The sequence below is a fragment of the Elaeis guineensis genome, chromosome 13 (genome assembly GCF_000442705.2).
Source record: "Elaeis guineensis isolate ETL-2024a chromosome 13, EG11, whole genome shotgun sequence".
Classification (NCBI taxonomy): Eukaryota; Viridiplantae; Streptophyta; class Magnoliopsida; order Arecales; family Arecaceae; genus Elaeis; species Elaeis guineensis.
Window position 1 is genome coordinate 15,255,738 of NC_026005.2, and position 12,160 is coordinate 15,267,897.

Genomic DNA, 12,160 nt, shown 5'->3' on the forward strand with positions numbered 1-12,160 from the left:
CTAAATCGGAGGTGGGGTTGCTCCGGCAAGACCCTCCGACGCTCAAGTCAGTTCTCTGCCTCAACAAGAATGGAGTGCTCGAACGGAGAATTTAGCAGAGTTTTTAGATAAGAAATGAGCTTAGAGAATAACGTATCTGGATCCCCCTTTTATAGATGGAGGAGGCAACGGATTGATGGCGATGTTTGTAACCGCCTGGTAGTGGGCCGCCCATGGTCAGGAGAATTGATTGCGGAAGATAGTGGAGTGGACACGTGGCCATCACCTCGGCCCGCCACGTGGAATCTGTTATGAGGGGTGGAGCAGCGTCCGTTGTCAGCGGATAGGAGAATCGCATGGTATCCGTCGCAGGAGGTGGAGCAGGTTCGTGGCCGCCACTTTGGCCTGCCAGAGGATAGTGGAGCTGTGCGGAATCTGCCACAAGAAGTGGAGCAGGGCGGCGATGGCTACTGCGGCCTGTCAGGGAATGATGGAACTGCGTGGAGTCCGCCACAGGAAGTGGAGCAGGGTCGTGGGTGGAGCCCGACTTCTGGGGGAGTCCGGGCGGAACCCCCTCGGAGCTGACGTTGGGGGCGGAGCTCGGCTCTCGTAGGAGTTCGGGCGAAGTCTGCTTGCGGCTGCAGTCGTTGGCGTCGAGGACGTAGCCCGACTCCCTTAAGAGCCCAGTCGGAGCTGTGCTGATGTCGGTGCTGGAGGCGGAGCCCGGCTCCCGTAGGAGTCCGGGCGGAGCTGTGCTGATGTCGGTGCTGGAGGCGGAGCCCGGCTCCAGTAGGAGTCCGGGCGGAGCTGTGCTGCAACCAAAGTTAGAGGTGAAGTCCGGCTCCCGTAGGAGTCCGGTCGGAGCTTACCAGCAACTGATGTCGGAGGTGGAGCCCGGCTCCCGTAGGAGTCCGGGCGGAGCTGCACTTGCTGTCGGCGGTGGAGCCCGGCTCCCGTAGGAGTCCGGGCGGAGCTGCAGTTGATGTCGATTCCGTTGAGGGTTTCGGCTATGGGTATTTTATACCCAACACCAGTCCCCCTACATCCGAGTTTGAAATTCAAACGAAGGAAGTACACAGAGGTACAGTCGAAACCGTCCCTTCGAACCCTGCGCCCTGCCGCTCCCAGAAATTTTGGCATTAAATGAGCGCGTGCCGGAGTCTTTTCGAATTGGAGCGGTACGAGGGGACGCTTCGAAGATCCCGCAGGTACGCTGGCCCAGGTACGGTGCAATTATGACCCTGCCAACCGCCAGCCGCCTTTAGTCGCCTGCCACGGGGAGTGGGACACGCGTCGGATGCGGACTGGCCTGGGGGGATTCGAGATCATTATGGCGCCGGATCCCAGGGTCTATTTAAACCCGTCCTCCCCCCTTCAGGCGTCCCACTCCATTTCTGATTTTTTGCTGGCATCTGTCATCTCCCCGAGAGTCTGCTCTAGCGAACGCCCTCTCGAGCCGTAGGCGCCTTCTGTTTCTCGCTCCCGGGTCCCCAGAGCAAGATAGGTTAGTGCCAACCTTCTTCTTCTTACCGCCTAGGGGCTTCTCCTCTTTTCATTTCTTTCGTGTCTTCTTCTGAGTTGACCTTCGGCGTCTCGTTCCCCTCTCGGTTTGCCTTTCTAGGGTCCTTTAGGTTCTTCCCCCAAAAAAAATATCTTCCGACTCTTCTGCCCCCGTAAGTTCTGGGAGTTCTTCTGCTTCGAACCCCCAGGCCCCCGTTTCTGCGGACGAACCCGCATTCGGGGCAGGGCCTCGCCCGATTTTCGCACCGGGCGCCATTCCGTGTTCGTCGACTCCGGACGAACTCCTCCTGATAAGGGCTCGGTATGGGGTTCCTTCCGAGTACGACCTGGAGCTTCCTGGCCCCTCTGACCGGGCCAGCGCTCCCCCTCCTGGTCGCTTTTGTTTGTACCAGGAGGCATTCTGTGCCGGACTCCGGCTTCCGCTTCCCGTCTTTGTTGCCGCCTTCTTTCGTTTCTTAGACATTTCTTTCGCCTCTGTCGCCCCGAATTCCTTTAGGTTTTTGATAGGGTTTCTCTCTCTCTGCCATATAGCCGAGGTCCAGCCATCCCTCTCCCTGTTCAGACATTTCTACACCTTCAAACGCCATCCTTCAGCGAAGGACTGGTGGTACTTCTCCCCCCAGTTCGGTAAGAAGGGGTTGCTGAAGGGCGCCCCTTCTTCGATTCATAACTGGAAGGAGAAATTTCTCTTCGTCTACTGTCCGACCCTGGAACTAGGTCTGCCCCTTGGGGGTCTCTGAGGGATTCCATCCGTCGGGCTCCCAGCCTGGGAGAGGACGACCTCCAGGCTGCCCAGAAGCTTCTGAGTTATCCCGCTCCTTCCCTTCCTAACCTTCTGAGGGAGCAGCTTCTCTTCAACATCGGCCTGAGCTCTCAAGATCCAGCAAGTATTTATCTTTCTTTTCTTGCCTTCTTCTTCTCTCTCTTTCTCTTCTTTTCTCTTTCTCTCTCTTTTTTTTTTTTTTTTTGACTCTGGACTGATCGGTGCTGCTTCTTCTTTCTTCTTTTCTTCTTCTGTTTTGTGTTGTTGTTTGTTTTTTTTTTTTTTTTTTTTTTTTTTTAGCAATGGACGCCGAAGCCACGCGGATGCTCGCCAAGGCTATGAGAGCCCAGAAGAGGAAGGGCGCGACGACCTCCGGTTCGGCGAAGAGGGCCAGGGTGGAAGAGACGAGCCTGGCCGCGCCCGTCCAGGCGACCCCGGCCATCGACATTCCTTCGGATGCCGAGCCAGCGGCCCCCCGGGCTTCCCCAAGGAGCCCGCCGACTGGGGTCCCCATTCCGGAGGTCCGCCCCACGGAGGCGCCCGCCGCGGGGAGGAGGAGAAAATCGGTGGCCCGCAGGGTGAGCAGCCACCGAGCCGCTGTAGACGAGTCCGTCTGCTCCGAGGGGGGATCGGAGAACCCCTTCAACGACAAGGCTCTGATCCAGCGGCTACTCGATGGTTGCATTCTGTCCGACGTCGTGGAGAGGACCGACCGCGTCGATCCCGAGCAGCGGGCCTGGGACACTTTGGGGTCTTTTCTTGAGGTAAGCGGGTTTTTATTTGCACAGTTGCTCGGTCTTTGTTGTAATTCTCTATCTGTCCTTGCAGATCGGGCACCAGCTCTTCACCTATGTCGAGGCATCGGGCCGCATGAGAAGGGACCTTCTTCGGGCGGAGGAGCACTGCCAAGACGAGGTTGTTCGTCTTCAAGCGAAGACGGCTGAGGTGGCCGCCCTCCGGGAGGCCCTGGAGAGAGAGAGACAAGATCGGGAAGAGGAAAGACGAGCCCGGGAGGAGGAGAGGCGAAGCTTGGAGGAGTCGGCAAAGAAGGTGGAGGCCGAGGTCGCCCATCTGGCCGAGCAAACTCCGGTTCTGGTCTCGGAGGCCAGGACCCTTGCGGTGGAGGAGTTCAAGGCCTCTGCGGAGATGAGGGAGCTGAACGTCCAGTTCGGCCTGGAGGCGTTTACCAAGGGGTTCGAGCTCTGCCGAGAGAGGGTGGCCAGTAGATACCCCGACATTGATCTCGGCTTTTTGGAGGAGTCTGACGACGAGGCCGCCCCTTCGTCCGCCGCTACCGCAGTCGCACCCCCCGCGCCGAGCTCTCCACCCCCTGCCCCCGAGGTCTGAGACCTCCGATCTTGTATCTTTCTTTTGTCGCCATATTTCCTTTCCGCTTGTCTTCAAAATTAATCAATAAAGTCGAACTTCTTATTGTGGATGGCCTTTCTTTCCCCCTGCTCCTTCTTTTCTGCCTTTCTCCTTGTAATGAGTTGGTCTTTGACGTTTGCTTCTTCCGATGGCAGTGTCCTGCCGAAGCACTCCCCTTGCCCCTGGGGTCCCGCTGAAGTCAACTATCCAACGGCTAAAAAAGGAGGTCCTCCACCTGACGAAGAAGTTGAAGAAGTCGGAGGGCGAGCTCTGCCAGGCGAAGAAATGCTATTCCGAGGCCGCCGCTGAGGCTGCCCACTTCAGGAGTCTTCAGGTGAAGGCAATCATGGACTACAGCCGGAGGAAGGCGAACTTCGTAAAGGAGCTCGAGGAATGCACGAAGAGCGCCAGCGACCGAACTTGGGCTCAAGAAGCCAGGATCAGCGCCTTTAAGGTGGAGCTGTCAGCTGCGAAGAGGAGGATCGGCCAGCTGGAAGAGAACTCATCCCGGCTCACAGCGCAGGATGAGCAGATATGGTCACAAAAGGTCTCCGACCTCCAGAAGCAGCTTCAAGATGCTGAGATGAGCCACGATGTGCAGCGGGCCAGCTGGCGCCGGCAGGTAGAAGAGTACAAAGGGAGATTCCGTCGGGCGGCGGACGAGGTTGTTCGTCTCCAGAGGCAGTTGGTTACTAGGGCGCAGCTCGCTAACGCCCAAGATACCGAAGAGCTCCAAGCCCTAAGAGGCACTGTCGAAGGGATTTCTGTCTCCCTTGGGGAGAAGACAGCCGAGCTTCAACAAGTAAAAATCCAACTGGGGCTTGAGCGGAAGGCCGTCGCGGACGCAGAGGCGGAGTCCGAGTTTTGAGGAAGTGGCATCGGGAAGCGGAGGCTGAGAGCCGGCGACTTCGCCAGGCACTCCAGGATATGCTGCAAAAGAAGGAAGGACTAGAGGAAACGGTGGAGAGCCTGAGGCAGTCCTGGTTGAGGGATGGAGGTGATCACCCTAGGTTAGAGGGAGCAGGACCTCCTTAGAGTTCTTTTGTAGTCACCCCCTTTTTGTAGCTGCCCCTTTTTTCTTCTTGTCGTTTTGTCCCTTTTTCTCTGGCCGTCCTGGCCCTGTAGTACATATATCAAAAATGGGGAAAAAGCACTTTGTGTTACCTTGTCCGCGCGTAGCACCGATATTGTCGTTCGTTGACCCTTTCTCGTCGTTTGGCCTGTTTGGCTTAGAGGTCGTCGTGGGAAGGGGCTCTTCCCTTCCATCTGATCTCATCATGTGGCCAAGCCTCGCCACCATTTTTAACCCTTGCTGGCGAAGTAGCGGATGGAGCCCGGCTTTCTTAGGAGCCCGGGCGAAGTCTTTCCTGACGGCGGAGCCCGGCTCCCGTAGGAGTCCGGGTGAAGCTTCCCTGGCGGCGGAACCCGGCTCCCGTAGGAGTCCGGGCGAAGCTTCCCTGGCGGCGGAACCCGGTTCCCGTAGGAGTCCGGGCGAAGCTTCCCTTGGCGGCGGAACCTGGCTCCTGTAGGAGTCCGGGCGAAGCTTCCCTGGCGGCGGAACCCGGCTCCCGTAGGAGTCCGGGCGAAGCTTCCCTGGCGGTGGAACCCGGCTCCCGTAGGAGTCCGGGCGAAGCTTCCCTGGCGGCGGAACCCGGCTCCCGTAGGAGTCCGGGCGAAGCTTTCCTTGGCGGCGGAACCCGGCTCCCGTAGGAGTCCGGGCGAAGCTTTCCTGGGCGGCGGAACCCAGCTCCCGTAGGAGTCCGGGTCTTCCATTTTGCTTGAGCCGGTGTGAGGTTCTCGTTATCAGCCTGGCCTGTGGGGGCGCGTTAGGGCGCTGTAAGGCCTCTCCCCCCTCCGGTCTAAAGGAACCGGGCCTTCAACTTTGCTCATGTCAGGACGAGGTTCTCCTCCTGTTCCTGACATGGCTGTGGGGGCACATTAGGGCGTTGCAAGGCCTCTCCCCCCATCCGGTCTAAAAGAACCGGGCCTTTGACTTTGCTCAAGTTAGGGCGGGGTTCTCCTCCTGTCCCTAACAGGACTGTGGGGGCACATTAGGGCGTTGTAAGGCCTCTCCCCCCATCCGATCTAAAAGAACCGGGCCTTTGACTTTGCTCATGTTAGGGCGAGGTTTCCTCCTGTCCCTAACAAGGCTGTGGGGCACATTAGGGCGTTGTGAGGCCTCTCCCCCCATCCGGTCTAAAAGAACCGGGCCTTTGACTTTGCTCATGTTAGGGCGAGGTTTTCCTCCTATCCCTAACAAGGCTGTGGGGGCACATTAGGGCATTGTGAGGCCTCTCCCCCCATCCGATCTAAAAGAACCGGGCCTTTGACCTTGCTCATGTCAGGACGAGGTTCTCCTCCTGTTTCTGACATGGCCGTGTTTTTGGAGGAATCATATCCGGTCACACATCCACGCTAGGTGGGAGGAGCATGTTAGCTAAAAAGAAAGGTAGATTCAAAGCGAAATAGTAAGCGATACATTTACAGTATTCCCGCTCCTTCTTGAGGCCCTCCGGCGATGGAGTCGATGGTTCCGATAGGAGGCCGATCCCCGGGCTGCTCCTCCCTTTTCTGCAGTTCGGGCGGCGGGAGGGCTCTTGGCCGGTCTCCTCTACCCTCAGGCCTGCGGCGGATGAATCTGTCGAGTCGACCTCACCGGATGAGCTCCTCGATCTCGTCCTGGAGCTGGATGCATTCTTCGGTGTCGTGGCCGTGGTCGCGGTGGTAGAGGCAGAACTTGTTGGGGTTGCGCTTCCCGGGGTGCGTGCGCATCCTCTCCGGCCTAGGGAGCAGCTCCCTGACCTCCATCAGTACATGGGCCTTCGAGGCGTTGAGGGGGGCGTAGTTGCGGAACTTCCCTGGCGGGGAACCCCGCCGAAACCTGTTGTCCGGGCTTCTCTGCCTGCGCGCCCTGGGGGGAGTATGGGCGCGCCTATGTCCAGGAGGGGATCGGGAGCGAGGTCGGGCTTCCTTTGGCCTCTTCTCGACTGCGGGCTTACTAGGATCTCCCGCCTGACGCTCCCTCGCAGTCTCTTCGTCCTTCATTTTGAAGGCCTCTTCCGCTCGGGCGTATCCTTCAGCCCGAGCCAGTAAATCAGCAAAATCCCTGGGGTACTTCTTCTCCAGGGAGTACAAGAGGTCATTCTTCTGAAGGCCACCCTTCAGGGCGGCCATAGCAACCGACTGGTCCAGGTTCCGGACCTCCAACGCCGCGATGTTGAAGCGGTTGACGTAGGCCCGGATGGACTCCCCTTCCCTCTGCTTGATGCTGATGAGGGACTCCGATCCTTTCCGGGGGCGCCGGCTGCTGACAAAATGGGCCACGAATTGGTGGCTCATTTGATCGAAGGAGAATATGGTACCCGACTTCAGAGCCGAGTACCAGTTCCTTGCTGCTCCCTTCAAAGTAGACGGGAAAGCCCGGCACAAGATGGCGTCGGGAGCACCGTGAAGCAGCATCATCGTTCGGAAGGCCTCCAGATGATCCACCGGGTCCGACGTCCCGTCGTAGCTTTCAAACTGGGGGAGCTTGAAATTCGGCGGGATCGGTTCCTGCATAATCATTTGAGAGAAGGGAGGGTCGGTGCAGATATCCTCACCGTAAGTGGGAGGCGCGTGGCGGAGTTCTTCGATCCGCCGGTTCATCTCCTGGAGCCTCCAGTCCAGAAAGTCCTCTCGACTTCGCGTCTCGAGGGTCCTTTGGCAGAACGGGGGCAGGGATCTCCCAGGAGTGGAGTCGTGGTCCGATTGAGGGCTCTCTACCCTCGGATTCGCCTTCCCGGGAAGGACGGGGCGGCTAGCCCAGGTGGCCCGCCCCACCGCCGGGTTCTAGCATTCCGAAGATGCCCCCTCCGGATGTGCCGACGCCTGCGGTGGCTGCTGCTGCATTGCCTGTACGGCCTCGACGAGGCCTTTGACCTGCTGCGCCAGCAAGTCAAACTGCTCCGCGCCGACCGCCGTCGCCGGAGGGGGAGGAGGAGCTGGCTGAGAGACGGGAGGGGAGGCCGGAGCCTGAGATCTGGCCGCGGAGGCCGTGGACCGTCGGGTGGACGCCCTGCGCGGAGGCATCGAGTGTCGATCTCGCGGGGGAGGATTAGGAGTGGATGACGGAGAGACGGTCGGAGGCAGCTCCGTTGAACACTCCTTCAAGAACAAGGGTGCTGCGAAGATACACCCCCTTCCTCTAGCGCCAATCCTGTTGGTGCAAAAATCCGCTAGCGCCGGAGAAGCTGGAGTCGGGGAAGCCGCGATCGCCTCCGGGACCTGCAAGGGAAGTCTAAACCGGAGGTGGGGTTGCTCCGGCAAGACCCTCCGACGCTCAAGTCAGTTCTCTGCCTCAACAAGAATGGAGTGCTCGAACGGAGAATTTAGCAGAGTTTTGAGATAAGAAATGAGCTTAGAGAATAACGTATCTGGATCCCCCTTTTATAGACGGAGGAGGCAACGGATTGATGGCGATGTTTGTAACCGCCTGGTAGTGGGCCGCCCATGGTCAGGAGAATTGATTGCGGAAGATAGTGGAGTGGACACGTGGCCATCATCTCAGCCCACCACGTGAAATCTGTTATGAGGGGTGGAGCAGCGTCCGTTGTCAGCGGATAGGAGAATCGCATGGTATCCGCCGCAGGAGGTGGAGCAGGTTCGTGGCCGCCACTGTGGCCTGCCAGAGGATAGTGGAGCTGTGCGGAATCTGCCACAAGAAGTGGAGCAGGGCGGCGATGGCTACTGCGGCCTGTCAGGGAATGATGGAACTGCGCGGAGTCCGCCACAGGAAGTGGAGCAGGGTCGTGGGTGGAGCCCGACTTCTGGGGGAGTCCGGGCGGAACCCCCTCGGAGCTGACGTTGGGGGCGGAGCTCGGCTCTCGTAGGAGTTCGGGCGAAGTCTGCTTGCGGCTGCAGTCGTTGGCGTCGAGGACGTAGCCTGGCTCCCTTAAGAGCCCGGTCGGAGCTGTGCTGATGTCGGTGCTGGAGGCGGAGCCCGGCTCCCGTAGGAGTCCGGGCGGAGCTATGCTGATGTCGGTGCTGGAGGCGGAGCCCGGCTCCCGTAGGAGTCCGGGCGGAGCTGTGCTGCAACCAAAGTTAGAGGTGAAGTCCGGCTCCCGTAGGAGTCCGGTCGGAGCTTACCAGCAACTGATGTCGGAGGTGGAGCCCGGCTCCCGTAGGAGTCCGGGCGGAGCTGCACTTGCTGTCGGCGGTGGAGCCCGGCTCCCGTAGGAGTCCGGGCGGAGCTGCAGTTGATGTCGATTCCGTTGAAGGTTTCGGCTGTGGGTATTTTATACCCAACAATATTCATAAAATCTAATCTTCGGCATCCATCAGCTTTAAGACATCATATGGATAGAAGAGAAAGAGACCATAGCAATCTGTGGAGCCAGTCCCTTCAATATCCATTTAGCTTGGATCATCATCAGGAAAAATAAGAAGGCAACCATAAGAATATAGGGGATAAAAGTCAATTCAAGTATTTAGATGTTTGGTACCCTTCTGATATTTAGTACCCTTCAGATGGGTGGCAATGCAAGATAAGTATTTAAAATGAGTCAAAGGTCCAAAATTTCATTGCAAGTGGAGGAGTATAAATCGGATGGTTGGTACCCTTCGGATGTTTGACCCCCTTGTATCCATCTCTTCCGCCTCAAGTCTAAACCGACACGGAGGAGTATATTTCAATATACTCTTTCGATTATCGAACGAATTATTCCTACACGTCTTATTCGATAATACGGATATATCTACACCTCTATCCCATCCATCGAATAGGAAGATTGACTTTTGACCCCCAGATCTCTTTCTTCCGACTCAAACCTAACTATGTGAAGCTTCTAAATATAAAAATTTAAAACTGAATGAGGGACAATGAGCTCAGCTGTTTGACTTACCTGATGTGATGGCTATGATAATGAGCTCAGTTGAATGAGCGACAAGTAATTGAAATATTGATCTTTACATACGAACACCCTCAAGATAGGGAGCACAATATCCTGGAGATTTGAATCTTTTTTATTTTTTGACATGATTCTGTCTTTCAAGTGTGCATTTCGAGTCCAAAAATTGTAAGTTTTCTTATGAAAAATATGCAAAAGAGTTTGGAATCATGGTTAGAAATTAGCTTGCTGCAGTTGATGCCCAGATCTTGCCACCTCCAAAGATATATTGCACTTGTATTCATCATATGTTTACCTGAAAGTAGTTTACTTGCAGTGATTTGAAATCACATCTTTCAAATGCTTCAACTAAAGTATCATGACTCTAGAAGGCCCGAGCCTGACTCAAACCCATTGAAAATTTTTTTAAAAAATAAAATAAAAATTTAAAAATAATACTTAAATCAGAGACCAACAAAGTAAACAAAGGAAAAAGGAAAAGAAGAAGGCTTAGATCTACCATTGGAAAATAAGGCATTGCAAGTTCCTCTGCACTTTTAACCATGAGGTGGCTTCAAGTAGGATTGACAAAATATGACCCAACCCACCAACCCGACCCATGTTCGACTCGTTATAAATAGGTTTGGGTTTAAGCTAAACGGATTTGGGTCGTAAACGGGTCAACCCGTTTAACCTGTTTAATAAGTGGGTCAGATTTGAATTTTAGATATCTGACTCATTTAATCCGTTTAATATTCAGGTCGGATTGAGTCAGATAACCCATTTAACCTGTTTAACCTATTTCTGACTTATTTAACTCGATCTGTTTAACATGTTTAACCCATTTAAGATCCATTTAACATGTTTAAAACTTATTTAACTTGTTTTTGACCCATTTAATCCGACCTATTTAACCTGTTTAACCCGTTTAACCTAATTTGATATATTTAATAAATGGATTAAATGGGTCGGATCGGGTTACCTGTTTAATAAACAGATCGGATTTAGGTTTGAATTTTTAACCCGTTTAATAAATAAGTCGGATTTGGGTTGACAATTTTCTGACTCGACCTGTATTGACCTGATCCGTTTATGACCCAACCTGACTCGATTGCCATCCCTAGCTGCAAGCGGTTGTCAGTGAGGTAACAAACCATCTAAACTTGCCCTGCAACTACAACAATAAGAATAGAAATGCATCACCTCCATCGATCTCTCTTTAGACTCTTTAGGCGTATCTCGCACAGATAGTCATCATAGCCTCCCCAAGCCCCCGACCGCCTCTCCGAGCCTAGCCCGAAAGTTCTTTTCGAGCTTCGGGGCAGACTTAGGCCTGATGATTTTAGAAAAAATCAGACTTGAACCATACCCAGGCCCAGGCCCAGGCCCGAGCCCAGCCCAAACCCATTTGGGCAAGTCCGAACTATGAAGTGGCTGCAAAGTAAGAAGGCTGCAAATAAGGAGTAAAATTTTTTTAAAAAATAAAATAAAAACTTAAAAATAATACTTAAATCAGAGACCAACAAAGTGAATAAAAGAAAGAGAAAAAGAAGAAGACTCAGATCTGCCATTAAAAAATAAGGCATTGCAAGTTCCTCTGCACCTTTAACTATAAGATGGCTGCAAGCGGTTGTCTGCAATGTAACAGACCATCCAAGCTTGCCCTACAACTACAACAATAAGAACAGAAATGCATCACCTCCATTGATCTCTCTTTAGACTCTTTAGATGCATTTCGTATAGGCAATCATCATAGCTTCTCCAAGCCCCCGACCGCCTCCTCGAGCCCCCCACCCCTACCCGAGCATAGCCCAAAAATTTTTTTCAAGCTTCGGAGTGGGCTTAGGCCCGATGATTTTAGGAAAAGCCAAGCCCGAGCCATATCTTGGCCTAGGCTCATTGGAGAGCTTTCCGGAGTAATTCCACCTCTGAGAATAATATTAAAATTCATAATATTATTAATAATATTATTAAAATAATAATATCAATAATAATATTATTAATAATATTATGAATTTAAATTAATTAAATATTATTAATTTAAAATTAATTTAACTAAATTTAATTAGATATTATTAGTTTGATTTAAATATTAAATCTAATTTAACTAAATCTTATAAATATTAATTTAAAAATATTAAAAAATTTTAAAAAATAATATTTGATGATTGCTATGCAGCCATTGCCATCGCCGTCACTAATACTCATCAAACCCATGAAGACGGCGCTGCGGCACGAAGGTGGTGCTATGCGGCAGGAGACGGCGCTGTGCGGCAGGAGAAGAATGGGAAGGGGGAAAGAGGAAGGTGGGGGAAAAAAGGGGGGAGTGGGCCGAGGGCTCAGGGATGCTGTCGGGGGCTCGGGGAGGCGGCAGGGAGGAGGAGGGTCGGGGGCTCGGGGCTCTGAGAGGCGGTCGGTGGCTATGGGAAGCTGGATCTGACAGTGGGGGAAAGAGGAGGACAGGAGGTAGCCAGAGGAAGTGAGCCAAGGGTTTGGGAAGGCGGTCGAGGGCTCGGGGAGGCAGGAGAAGGTCGGAGGCTCGAGGAGGTGGGAAGCGGTCAGGTGGTTTGGGGAAGTGGTCGGAGGCTCGAAGAGGCGGGATCCAGCCGTCGGGGGCTCGGAGAAACAAGATCTGACTGTCAGAGGCTTGAGGAGATGGGATCCA